At 41.9% G+C, this 14,676-nt stretch overlaps 1 pseudogene; it reads left to right on the top strand.

Annotated features, from left to right (window-relative positions):
• Positions 1-221: 221 nt before the first annotated feature.
• LOC134340619 (glucose-6-phosphatase catalytic subunit 1-like) lies at positions 222-11,603 on the top strand (annotated as a pseudogene).
• The last annotated feature ends 3,073 nt before the right edge of the window (positions 11,604-14,676 follow it).

The following is a 14,676-nucleotide window of genomic DNA, read 5'->3' as shown; positions in this document are numbered from 1 at the left end:
GAAGGCATTTTTAATGCGAATGTTTTAAACCATTTACGTCAGTTTGAAAATTATTTTACATTGCATGTTGACTTTGCTAGTGCAAAGATTGCACAATGCACTTGAGTTATTTGGCTGGTGGCTAAATATAACAGGCCCTCTGTAGTTTGGACTACAAATTGAAAGGTGGTGAAAGTCAGGATTAGATGGGCCACTACTTTTGACAGCTTCTGACACAGAAAATGGAGGCTGGCATGGACATGCTCCACAGCTCTGGCTGAACTACAGGGACTCCCAGAGCTGGTTCACTTTCATCTCTGTCACTGCCAACCTGAGAAACACTTTCTATGTTTTCTTCCCCATCTGGTTCCACCTGTATGAGGCAGTGGGCATCAAACTCATCTGGGTGGCCGTCATCGGAAACTGGCTCAACCTCATCTTTAAATGGTAAGCATTCTCTGAGAAGTCACTTGGAGCTTTTTAAAGAGGTTAATTCAAGCCTCATTAACTGAGATAGTTATAATTCTATATATACATATACACATACACACACATATACAAAATTCTTTGACAATAAATAAATCCGTCATATGAGAGTGAAGAATTAAGTGTGATGTTAATCAGTAGTGCCTCTTTTACCATAGCAGGATTTCAGATTACAACGTGTTCTGGGAAACAAGCTCAAACTTCTTATTCTGACAGCTGCCCCCCTCCTTTCCAGTCTTGATGAAGAGTCTCAGCCCAAAACATCGACTGTATATTCCCCTCCATAGATGCTGTCTGACTTGCCGAGTTCCTCCAGCATTTTGTGTGTGTTGCTCAGTTTATGTTTACAGGATTTATAAATTCAAAGGATCCATTTCAACAGATATTGCCTAGTGTAAATATGGACCAAAAAGTGCCATATTGAAAGTAATCTCTCCCAATCCAAGGTGTCTTGGCACTTCATGTTTCAGCTGCAGACTCCATCGATATTCAAATTTATCTTGTAGGACCCCATCTGTTCAGCTCAGACTGAATGCTAACAGAGCATGGCCAAAAACATTTCAACTTTCATTTTGTGAGGTTAGGAAATAGCTGGAGTGAATTCCACAAAAATAATCTAAACCATATACCTCCTACCCAAAGTATCCTTGCATAGAATGCTTTGTGGATGGGCCTGAAGAATGTCTGTGCAGTGAGTTCAAAGTTTAAGCTCGGATGTTGCTCTCCTCATAGGAACAGATTTTGGACATTTGTTGGAGAAGTTCACATGTGACTTAATTTTCGCATCGAGGGAGAGAGGAAGAGGAGAGCCATCCGCAGTACCACCGATGCGGCAGAGAGGGCCTCAAGATGGCTGTGGCTCAAAAGAGGGGAGCCATGGAGTCATAAGTAGCTAGCCATCTGGACACAAGCTGGGGTCTGATCAGCCCCGGCTGGGTCACCTGGAGGAGTTTGTATGATGTTGAAAGACCCGAAACACCCGATGATTCCAGGAACATCACTGAAGATGTGTCCAGAAGCATCAATAGATGTATGTACACAGTACTAATGTGGAACAGATGTGATTGGTGTTGTCAGCATTTATGATCCATCCCCAATTATCTCTGAGGAGGTAGTTAAGAATAAACCACATCAGGAGACATTAATAGGTCAGACTTGGTAATCATAGCGAACTTCCTTTCCTGTAGAAAGAAAGTAATAATGAACCAGATGGGTTTTGTAACCCAGTTATTTCAATACTTATTTTTTTAATTCAATAATTATTTAAATTATTTGTATTTCAATTTCCCAGCTGCTGTTAATAGAATTTAGACTCACGAATCTGGCCCAGTAACTCTTCTTGTTGCTACCATGATATAGCAGCCTCAAACACATTTTAGGAAACAGCTTCTTCCCCTCTGCCATCATATTTCTGAATGGATAATGAACCCATGTAAACTACCTCACTAATTTTCCTCTCTTGTATGGCTTATTGTATTTTATGTATCGCACTGTACTGCTGCCACCAAACAGTAAATCTCAGGACATGGGCCAGCATATGTCAGTGAAAAGACACCAGATTCTGATTAAGCAGCATTGAAATACAGTTCCTGCATGAATATGAGACTCATGAAAAAATGGCTGAGAATTATTTTTATTACTGGCACCAGCACAGAGTGCCAAAGAATTCTAGAGTGACACAAGATGGCAGAAGAGAAATCCATTCCAGCTAATCCTTTCACCATCAAGCTGCAATCTATTCTTGTTCAAATTGACGTGATCATCCCTTTTACAATCTCCCCTGAATCTGTTTGCGGTTCCAATTCAGCAGAGCAAAACAAATCCACCTGATCTCACCTCTGAATCTTTGTCCCTTTTCTCTTCTGCAGGATATTATTTGGTCAAAGACCTTACTGGTGGGTTCATGAAACTTTGTACTCTGGCAACACATCTGTTTCTGTGCTGGAGCCCTATCCCATCACCTGTGAAACAGGGCAAGGTACTGAGAGATCATTGCATCACCTATTAATAATAGATGGACTTTAGTAATACAGTTCTTTTTCAGTGTTTCTATTTGCAGAATGTTAATCGCAAATCTTGTTCCAGGAAGCCCTCAGGACATGCTATGGGGTCATCTGGAGTTTGCTATGTAATGATGACAGCATTCTTGGCCTCTGTACATCAGAAAAAGTGGCATCGAGTTCAAAGTGGGTGAGTCTCACAGTCAGGGTTTGTTGGTACTTGAGGTCTGTTGCAAACTCAGGCTTTACAAAAACATGCTCTGAATTAGTAAGCTGTTGTCTAAGTTTAATTGAGAGTACCAATTACCATACACGCTTACAGCTTAATCACACTTCCAAATACCATGTATAACTAAGAAACATGCTAAATGTTACACGTTAAATGAAACATGGTAACCATGTTACCATGGCTAGAACACTGCCCAACTTCACGCAGTATGTGAGCTGTACACCAGAGGGGAGAGGACTCTGGATTTGATGTACGCTAACGTTAAGGATGCATACAGCTCCTCTCCCCTCCTCCCACCGGGAAGGTCAGATCACGACCTGGTGCATCTAAAACCCTGCTACGTGCTTCTGGTGAAGAGTAAACCTGCAACCTCGAGGACAGTGAGGAAATGGTCAGAGGAGGCTTATGAGGCGCTCCAGGGTTGTTTTGAGGTGACAGACTGGCAGGCACTCTGTGAGCCACATGGAGAGGATATTGATGGGCTCACAGAGTGCATCACTGATTACATCAACTTCTGTGTGGACTGCAATGTTCCGACAAGAACTGTCCTTTGTTATTCAAATAACAAGCCATGGGTGACAAAGGACATTAAGGACATCCTGAACGCTAAAAAGAGGGCATTTAGAGATGGAAATAGGGAGGAGCAGAGGGCAATACAGAGGGACCTGAAAGCCAGGATCGGGGAGGCTAAAGACAGGTACAGGAGGAAGCTTGAGTGGAAACTCCAGCAGAACAACATGAGAGAGGTCTAGAGGGGGATGAAGACCATCACTGGGTTCCAGCAAACTAGCAATAGAGGAGCTGAAGGCAGTGTGGACAGGGCCAATGAACTTAACCTGTTCTTTAACAGATTTGACATCGTGGCCCCTGCCCATCCCCCACATGAGCCATCTGTTGTCGGCCCCCAATCAACACATATTCCACTCTCCCCTCCTACCCCTCCTCACAGTCCCCCAGCCTGCTCTCATGACTATACCCCTTCCCCACACGAAACCACCATGGTGGGCTTCACAGCTGAACAGGTGAGAAGACAGCTGAAGCGTCTCAACCCAAGCAAGGCTGCAGGACCGGATGGTGTCAGTACCAGAGTGCTCAAAGCCTGTGCCCCTCAGCTATGTGTAGTACTTCGCCATGACTTCAACCTGAGCCTGAGGCTCTGTAGGGTTCCTGTACTGCGGAAGATGTCCTGCCTCGTCCCTGTGCCGAAGACGCCACGCCCCAGCGGCCTCAATGACTACAGACCGGTGGCATTGACCTCCCACATCATGAAGACCCTGGAGAGACTTATTCTGGAGCTGCTCCGGCCTATGGTTAGGCCACACTTAGATCCCCTTCTGTTCGCCTAACAGCCCCGACTAGGAGTTGAGGATGCCATCGTCTACCTGCAGAACCGTGTCTACACCCACCTGGACAAGCCAGCGAGCACTGCGAGGGTCATGTTTTTTGACTTCTCCAGTGCATTCAACACCATCCGCCCTGCTCTGCTGGGGGAGAAGCTGACAGCGATGCAGGTGGATGCTTTCCTGGTGTCATGGATTCTTGATTACCTGACTGGCAGACCACAGTACGTGTGCTTGCAACACTGTGTGTCCGACAGAGTGATCAGCAGCACTGGGGCTCCACAGGGGACTGTCTTGTCTCCCTTTCTCTTCACCATTTACACCTCGGACTTCAACTACTGCACAGAGTCTTGTCATCTTCAGAAGTTTTCTGATGACTCTGTCATAGTTGGATGCATCAGCAAGGGAGATGAGGCTGAGTACAGGGCTATGGTAGGAAACTTTGTCACATGGTGTGAGCAGAATTATCTGCAGCTTAATGTGAAAAAGACTAAGGAGCTGGTGGTAGACCTGAGGAGAGCTAAGGTACCGGTGACCCCTGTTTCCATCCAGGGGGTCAGTGTGGACATGGTGGAGGATTACAAATACCTGGGGATACGAATTGACAATAAACTGGACTGGTCTAAGAACACTGAGGCTGTCTACAAGAAGGGTCAGAGCCGTCTCTATTTCCTGAGGAGACTGAGGTCCTTTAACATCTGCCGGACAATGCTGAGGATGATCTACGAGTCTGTGGTTGCTAGTGCGATCATGTTTGCTGTTGTGTGCTGGGGCAGCAGGCTGAGGGTAGCAGACACCAACAGAATCAACAAACTCATTCGTAAGGCCAGTGATGTTGTGGGGATGGAACTGGACTCTCTGACGGTGGTGTCTGAAAAGAGGATGCTGTCCAAGTTGCATGCCATCTTGGACAATGTCTCCCATCCACTACATAATGTACTGGGTGGGCACAGGATTACATTCAGCCAGAGACTCATTCCACCGAGATGCAACACTGAGCGTCATAGGAAGTCATTCCTGCCTGTGGCCATCAAACTTTACAACTCCTCCCTTGGAGGGTCAGACACCCTGAGCCAGTAGGCTGGTCCTGGACTTATTTCCTGGCATAATTTACATATTACTATTTAATTATGTATGATTTTATTACTATTTAATTATTTATAGTGCAACTGTAACGAAAACCAATTTCCCTCGGGATCAATAAAGTATGACTATGACTATGACTATGACTAAATGGTTTTATCTTTACAAGTATGTGCCCTAGCCCTTGCTTTGCTGTCTGGCAAAGCCTTCTCTGCCTTTTCATATTTCTCAGGGTTCCTACTTAACGTAAAAACTGGCATATAAATCAACTTCCTGAGATGTTTTGGAAGGGGCTAACAAGGGTGCAAGGAAAACAGGGTTTGGGGGAAGCATCTTTGACATCAGTACAATGTATTCAACTAACAAAATTTGTTTTGATCAAATTTAACATTTATTTTTCAAATTTTACTAAATTTTGAAACATGGAAATTGTAAAGCATGCATATTATTAAATGGAATGGTCCCAGAGATCTGGGAAATTGCAAATGTCATTGTATTCTTTAAGAAGGGAGAGAAGCAGAAAAAGAAATTATAGGCCAGTTAGTGGTTGGGAAGATGTTGGAGTTTATTATTAAGGATAAGGTTTCAGGGTACTTGGAGGCACAAAATAGGCCAAAGTCAGCATAGTTTCTTTAAAGGAAAATCTTTTGGAATTCTTTGAGAAAATAACAAGGAGGATAGACAATGGAGAGTCGGTGGATGTTATGTATTTGGATTTTCAGAAGGCCATTGACAAGGTGCTGTGCATGAGGTTGCTTAACAAGAAAAGAGCCTATGGTAAGATAATAGTATAGATAGAAGATTAGCTGATTGGCAGGAGGCAAAGAATGGGAATAAAGGGGGCCTATTCTGGTTGGATGCTGGTGAATAGTGGTGTTCCATAGGGGTCGGTACTGGGACCACTTCTTTTCATGTTGTATGTCAGCGATTTGGATGATGGAATTTATGGCTTTTTGGCCAAGTTTTTTTGCAGACAATACAAAGACAGATGGTGGGGCAGATAGTGTTGAGGAAGGAGGGAGTCTGCAGAAAGACTTAAATAGATTAGTAGAATGGGCAAAGAAGTAGCAGAGGGATTATAGTGTCAGGAAGAGTATACTGTAGTCATATACTTTGGTATAAGCAATAAAGGTGTAGACTAAATGGGGAGAAAATTCAAAACTCCGGGGTGCAAATGGCCTTGGGAGTCCTAAATATTGATTTGCAGGTTGAGCCAGGGGTGAGGAAGGCAAATGCAATGTTGGCATTCATTTCGAGAGGGCTAGAACATGAAAGCAAGGATGTAATGCTGAGGCTTTATAAGGAATTGGTCAGACCACACTTGGAGTATTGTGAGCAGTTTTGGGCTCCTTACCTAAGAAAAGATGTGCTGGTATTGGAGAGGGTCTAGTTCAAGAGAATTATTCTAGGAATGAAAGTGTTAATGTATGAGGAGCATTTGATGGCACTGGACTAAATTCAATGGAACTTAGAAGAATGAGAAGGGATCTCATTAAAACCTATCAAATATTGAAAGGGCTAGTTAGAGTGGATATGTATGTTTCTAAAGTGGATGAGACTAGGATCAGAGGGCACATCCTCAGAGTAGAGGGTGTTCATTTAGAACAGAAATGAGGAAGAATTTCTTTAGTCAGAGCGTGTTGAATCTGTGGAATTCATTTCCATGAATGGCTGTGGAGGCCAAGTCATTGAGTATATTTAAAGAGGAGACTGATAGGTTCTTGATTAATCAGTGTCAAAGGTTATGGAGAGAAGGCAAGAGAATCGGGTTGAGAGAGATAATATATCAGCCATGATGGAATGGTGGACCAGACTAGGTGGGCCTTATTCTGCTCTTATGTCTTATTGTCTCATAATAGAAAATGTTTTGAATACTTGAATTGTTTTTTTCATAATTGACTCAAGTTAAAAGTGGAAAAGTTAAACATATTTTAAATTCGTGAAGTGTTCAGCTAAAATTGAAATCCACAGATGGGTGGGGGATAGCAAGTTGGGGGGAGGGGCTTGGGAAGCTGAGGAAAAATATTCCACACCAATGTATAAGTTTCACAGTGATCCAGGTCTGTGTGCACAAAATATCACAAAAGGAGTCCACTTTGCCCATTGGGTCCATGTCATCTCCCAGGGGAGCATTCCCATTTGTCGAAATTATCCAGTTCATTATTTATCTATTCCCTCTTGTACACACTCATCAGCTCCTCTTGGTTTCTTTTTGCAATTAAGGGGTATGGAGAGAGCACGCAAATCCCACATAGCAAGCACCCAAGGTCAGAATTGAACTCGAATCCCTGGAGGTGTGAGGCACAAGTACCCTCAGCACCATGCTGAATTGACCAAACTCTTTACAACCACAATGATTTGACTTGCAAAAACATCCAAACCAAGGGCTATAGCAACAGAAGCCAAGTATTAAGTCAAGGCTTGAGGGCACTCAGGCCTTATTTCTAGAGGAGAGTGGGAAATGGGACATAGGTTGGGGCTGGGTTTTAAACTGACCTGCTCAAAACTGTTCTGGGGTTAAAACTGGAACAAAGCACTCTGACACTCCGCATTTCTTCACCCTGAGTTATTCCCTTATATTGCAGATGTATTTGTGTTGGACTTTGGATGATATTCTGGGTGATTCAACACAAGAGTGTTTGTGGCCACACATTTCCCTCATCAAGTCTTCCTAGGAGTCCTTTCAGGTCAGTCACCTTTTGCTTAGTGAAAGAAAAAAAACAATGAAAAATCTAATAGTACTTTGAATCTGAATAAGCAAAAAAATTAGATTTTTGTTTTGATTAATTGGATGTAGTAGATTAGTAATACAGGACACTTTAATACTGTTATTTTAAGTTCCTAGCGTAGCATGAGTTGAGTAAAATTATTTATCATTCGCGATTTTTTAATTTCACTTCATGAAAAATGCAGCTGACATGTAATGTGGATTGGATAGTGCTGGCCAATGAAACAGCCCGGCAAAATGGACCATCGACGTTGCGTCCAAAGTCCACCAATGCCATCTGCACCCCAACCCCATCCCCGCCTAACACCTTTGCCTCAAATTTCCTGATGCCCTGCCCAAAACTTATTTTCCAGTTAGGAACTACATTGACTTACGCATTTTCCACAGCACCAGTGGAAATTCAGGCAAAATTTCTGGAGGTTTTCAATCCAGTGATTTGGCAGCAATTCCAGATGGAAGCTGAATTTCATGACATGTATTGTTAATGTCCTTCAAAATCACGCAAGTAACAGGTTTGAATTACTGTATTCAAATACTGACATTCAAAAAAAGTATCAGAATTTGAATTGATCCATTTCTTTATGGGCTCTAGCTTAAAGGGGACTAGCTAAATATATCTTAACAAATAAGGCCAATTTCCAAAATTTTCCAGAAAGCGATACTAACTTATGCAATATCACATCAGGATCTTTTCAGTTTAATTCATGTATGGGACTGTCTCGGCCCGAAATGTCAACTGTTTATTCACGTTCATGGATGCATTCTGACTTATTGAGTTCCTCCAGTGTTTTGTGTGTGATGCTATGGATTTTGCTCTTTGTGTTTATTTGAGGATCCTTACTGATACTTCTCAGTGCTAACATTTGACCTATTTTGTGTTCAGGAGTGGCTGTAGCTGAGGCGTTTGGCCGGATTAATGCAATCTACAATGCAAGCCTTAAGAAGTATCTGCAGATCACTCTCTTCCTGTTCTCCTTTGCTCTGGGTTTCTACCTGCTTTTGAAAGTGCTGGGAGTCGACCTGCTGTGGTCAGTGGAGAAAGCCCAGAGATGGTGTGCCCGAGCCGAGTGGGTCCACATTGACACCACTCCCTTCGCTGGGCTGGTCAGGAACATGGGAGCCTTGTTTGGACTGGGATTGGCTCTGAACTCATCCATTTACACCGAGAGCTGCAGGGGGAAGAGAGGCCAGCAGTTCTCCTTCAGATTCATCTGCATTGTGACCTCGTTGATCACCCTGCACCTGTTTGACTCGGTGAAGCCTCCAACGCAGAGGGAATTCCTGTTTTATTTCCTGTCCTTCTGCAAAAGTGCCACGGTGCCTCTGGCAGCTGCAGCTTTTGTCCCGTTTTGTGTGTCACAGGTTGTACACAGACAGGAGGAGAAAGTTCTGTAGATTACTAAGTGTAACATAATTGCATTTTCAGAGGATCTTGAGGATTCAGTCTACCGTTAACAGGTTTATGTACATTGCATTGGAAGTGTGGCATTTTTTTGATTCAAAGCTCACTTAATAAGATTTTTTTAATGAGACCACTTTGGAAAAAAAACGTGAAACGAAGTATGGCTGAAATTTGCAAGGAGGTGTTTCACAGTGTGTCATCTGGATGTGATTAAAAGGCAAAAGATAAATGCTTTCACATGTTAGTTCTCTCTAGATTATGCATAAGAGACATTGGGGTAGTTTAAAAAAATTAATATCACTAAATTATTTGACAGAAGAATGCTTTAAATATGTTGTACACTTTTTATTGCTTTAAAATTTGAAGTATTTGGATCATTTTAACTTTCTCTATATTTGAAAGCAGATCAGTTTTGTTTACACAGTATATTACAACTGCCAACTCACCAGATGTTTCATCCATGCATAATTGAGAAACTGATTAAATAGTTTTAATTAACTACATCTTGGCTTGTGGCTAGTATGCATGGAGAGCTTGGAATGAGGAGACTTGGGCTTTCACAAACAAGAGAAAATCTGCAGATGCAAGAAATCCAAACAACACACACAAAATGCTGGAGGAACTCAGCAGGCCAGGCAGCATTTATGGAAAAGAGTAAACAGTCGACGTTTTTGGCCGAGACCCTTCATCAGGACTCATCAGGACCTAGGCTTTCATAGATTTGGCACCTTGCATCTCATTTTCACCTGCCAGAATTCAGGTATAGAAATGCTACTTTTGCATTTGAATATCAAAGCTAGAGTATCAATCTGCCATTGGGATGCACACACAATTTTAATTGCTGATCCAGCCATGGCCAGTATCCCCATACTCCGTAGTAGAAGCCAGAGGCCGTGGGCACCCAGGCAGATTCACTTCAAAACAAAGCTTCTTGTGTCCAGCTGCAGGACTCTTGCTTGTCTTGGCATCTCTTCCACTCTGGATTTCATCTGCCTTCCTCAACTCCTGCTCCTTCCGAATTTTCCCCTTCCAGCCTCTGTCCAACCCTGTGAAAGTTAACTCTAGTCCACCACTGGTGACATTATTCTCACCGGAGTCACTCAAGCACACATGATCTTTCTTGACTGGAATCCTTACCCTAGCAAGTCCTTGCCAGAGTTAAAATCATAAATTGTGCGCTTCATGATATGATAATGGTTCATCCATATAAGCTCATAACTGAGTGTGAAAGGAGACCTTGCGGTATTGTGCCCTGGCCTCTGGGGAGAAAGAAATTGGTATTGGAATAACAGTAATGTACTGAATATGCATCCCTCCTTAAACAAAACAGGAAATAGTTCCCAAGATATCCCCAGTGACCAGCCTATCTAGAGAGTAATGGGCCTTTTTAAAAGACAAGAGTTTGTTCTTTCATTCTCTGAAGTTCAGTTTTATTGCCAAGACCATTTGGGCAGTTGCATGGATTTAAAATATGAAGTGCTATGTATTCATTTTCTATTGATTTTGTTACGTACCCTGTAACTGGGTTGCCAAACCAGCAGAAATGGATCACTCAGTTGGAGTCTGGAGTACTAGAACTAAGAAAGTTTTATTAAAGAAACAAGCAACACAGTAATCGAAAGGATAATAAATGCAACAGTTCAGCAATGATAACCACTCATGTGCACATAATTAAAATAACAGCATCAATCAAGCTCTATCGTTGTCTAGGGGTAAATGACCAAATTTAAAGTGACTCAAAGTTCAGTCCAGTTAGTAGTTCAGTTCGCAGTAATCGTTGCCATGGCGATGGACAACGTGGGGGGAGAGAGAGAGAGAACAGGAACAACTGATCATTCAGAACACTACTTCACTCACAGACCGGCGATATGGCTCACAAGCAACTTTTGGGCGGGTCCTTGGTGATGTCACCTGAGGTCACCGACTGTGACCCCTCCTCCAGATGCGGTCGATCCTCTGCAGTGAACCCGGCACCCAGGCAAGGGCGGACACACAGCGGGTTCCCGCTGATCGTACCTTTCCACCCTGGTCGTTGTCTGGTACTTCTCACCCACTCGTGAGAGGCGCACCGCTTCCAGGGTCTCGTTACGTCGGGTGGCGTGTGTGTCCTGCCTTAGCGAACCTGTCCCTTTTTATCCCCATGCTGGGGCATCGCCTGTCCATCACTTCAAACAGTTCAGGGTTCAAAGGGGGGAGCCGCTCCAGACAGCTCTCTCTCCCCCGTCCCTTCATTACACATCTCCAGACGCTGCTCCATTGTTCCTTATCTCTCCTTCCCCTGAGGGCAGGTGGCAGACCACTTGCTGATGTCACTGATGCGAACCTAGGCCAGCAAACATCTTAATTTTTATGTGTATTCTCGTCACAATTTTTTTTAGGGGAAAGATATGAAATGAATAAAATGTATTTGAAAGAATTGGTGGTGATTACATTACTTATCATTGTGTAAATTGTAACATTTGGTCATGTTTTATTATGAAATTTTCCAATAAAATACTTAAATATTTGAGCTTCTCCTGCTGTGGAATTTGCTTTCTTGGTCACTGCAGAGCAGACCAGGAGCAGCATCTGTGCAATGCACATTAGGCGCAATGGAGGGATATGTTGACAGTCCATTTATCGTTTAGTTACAGCGCCATTGCTGAGAAAGGATCCACGTGTCTGTGATGTGACGTGGATTATTCTGTTGCTTTAGTTAAGCTAGATCGTTTAAAGCCTGGCTGATGACTGTGTAGCAACAAGTTCGATAACAGATTAATTACCAGGTCAGAGATGATGCAAAAGGAAGAAATTTCTGCCTTTCTGAAAAGATTTTTAAAATTATCTTTTAGGAGGTTGGATATTTTGCAGTTATCATCTGACGTGTGATATACTTTAAGTATATGGGATATAGAAGCTAGTTACCTGTTTCAGACCACTCTCATAAAAATAATGACGGTTATACTGTTACAGATGGATACAAACAATATTTTCTAAGCTACGGCTTTTAATACATTGAAGTGTATGGTACTTTATAAGGAATCACACCTGTACATCAAAACATGTGATATTGGATAAGGATTTGAGATGGATTTGAACAAAATTAACATGCACATATCCATGCAGTCTCTAATACAGGTCTCTTCAAATTTGGATTTACTTTGGTTGAAGGTTTTATATTGGCTGCGGTTCAGACGGTCAGTGAACAAAAGGTCATGTAGTCCATAATGTGGGCGTCTTAAAATCTCACTGTCTGGTTGGGTAATTTTGATTGTGTGGGGTCAATTGTTTTCTAAATATTGGAAGGTTAAAAGTCAGCTACTAATGTCTTTGAATTTTGCAAGAAACCTCAAAAGAGCTGATTTCAAGAAAAAAAATATTGATCATCTTCAAGGATGATCACATTGGGACTCACACTCAGAATAGTTGCAAAGAAGGAACCAGATTTAAATTGTCAAGTTTGGGGCACCAAGTGACAGTCTGTATATCCCCTCACTTGAATTCTAAATGACTGCATTCACAATCTCTATGAAAATACATCTGGGACTCTACAAATCAAGAAATATTAAATAACCTAGTGCCAGGATAAGAATTTTCCAAATATTTGGGATTAGGAAATTCTACTTAGGTCAGTATGATATACTGTCAATAATACCCTGTAGGCATATTCAAGACTGTTTACTGTCATTTCCAGTACACAAGTGAGAAGGAGAATGAAATAATTGTTACTCTGGCTTCGATGCAGCACAAAAAACAAAACACAATAAGATAAAGAACACAATAATTAAAAAAAACACAAATATATATACATAAGATATTTTGTATACATAGATTGATTGTATGTTTATAAAGTGATGCTAGGCACAGGAATGTCTGTACACAAGGTGACTGACAGGAAATGATAAAGTTGTGGTGTTTGGTGGCGTGAGCTTGCATCTGCAACTTAAGACTTATGTTAAAAAGGGAAAGACTGCAAATGAGGAAATTCGCCTCTTTAGTTTGTAACATAATTATTTGTTAGATTAACTCCAACTGAAGGAAATTGTCCTTCTTGTTACATATTCATAAATCTTAGGTCTTTGAAAAACAAATTCAAATGCAACAGGAATAGTAGTTAAAACCAGATCACACTTCTTTGCTGTGCAATTTGTTGTTAAAACCAACAGCAGGCAAGGCTATGCTAGTAGAAAAAGAGAAACGGAGTCAAAATAATGACAGAGAACCGATCAGCTCTGATACAAGCAGAAAGAGAAAATTAATTTCCTAGAGTCAGAGAATTCAATACTGAGTCCTGGAGGTCCCAAGTTATCAGATGGATGATAGATTTGTTCCTCAAGCAACAGATAAGGTACTGTGGAACTCAATTGGTCAAGCAGCTTCTGTGGGAGGAAAGAAGTCCTGGTACAGGGTTTCAACCCAAAATGTCAACAATTTCTTTTCTCCCGCAGATTCCGGCAGATTGTCTATTTACTCTTTCTGCCGTCTCTTCTGCCTCTTTTGTTCCTGGAGCCTGCAGTAAACCTTGTAACGGTTCAGGAGACCACAGAGAGCTCAGTTTGGGAGTGGGATGGCCAACAAGTCTTGTTTGTGTGTAGTTTATCATTAATTCTATTGTATTTCTTTGTTTTACCGTGAATGCCCACAAGAAAATGAATCTCAGGGCAGTACGTATATGGTGATAATAAATTTATTTTTGAAAAGTGACAGACCCAGAGTCTACTCCTGCTAATGAATGCAGGTGCACTGCAGATTTCCAGCATCTGTAGTTTTCCTGATTTTAATTTGCCATGAATATTGTCTGAACATTTTTGAGAAGCTCTTGCATTAAGAACTGGGTAGAATCAACAGCCAGAGTCAAGCAATTTGGCCTAATTAGTCTATGCTTATGCAGTACTTATTATTCACACAAACCTGCTTTAAACTATTCCGCTATCCCCTTAATCAGATTTGAAAGCATGGTCTAACATAACTGTAATGTACAGATCTATTTCTTTTAGCTCAATGACTCCCTTTAGCACTAACTATTAACTGATAATTTACACATGCACAGTGAATACCCCGGTTATCCTCACCTCCACATGCATACTTTTAGTTAATTGATATGTAGTTGTATAGACACAGTAAACTGGCAATGAGCTCGAACCTGAATGTCAGTGGATGTCGCCAACGGCACCGACAGTTCTGAGACGACAGAATTCAGAGGAAGTGAAAGAGACAGCAAGAGGAAAGAGTAAATCAGTTTAGAGAAGGCCGTCACGGACGCTAACCAAAGAATGCATAACAGTGGCTGGTACACAGTAAGAGATGCACAACTAGCAAATATAAAGTGAAAATAACATGACGATGGCTTTAGTCGGGAAAGTTGATGAATTTGATAGTGCTAATGAGGACTGAGAATCGTATATTGAGAGGGTTGAACTGTATTGTAACGCTAGCAATGTGGATAAAGT

The sequence above is a fragment of the Mobula hypostoma genome, chromosome X1 (assembly GCF_963921235.1).
Source record: "Mobula hypostoma chromosome X1, sMobHyp1.1, whole genome shotgun sequence".
NCBI lineage: Eukaryota > Metazoa > Chordata > Chondrichthyes > Myliobatiformes > Myliobatidae > Mobula > Mobula hypostoma.
The sequence above is the reverse complement of the archived record's forward strand: the minus strand, read 5'-3'. Positions and strand labels throughout refer to the sequence as shown.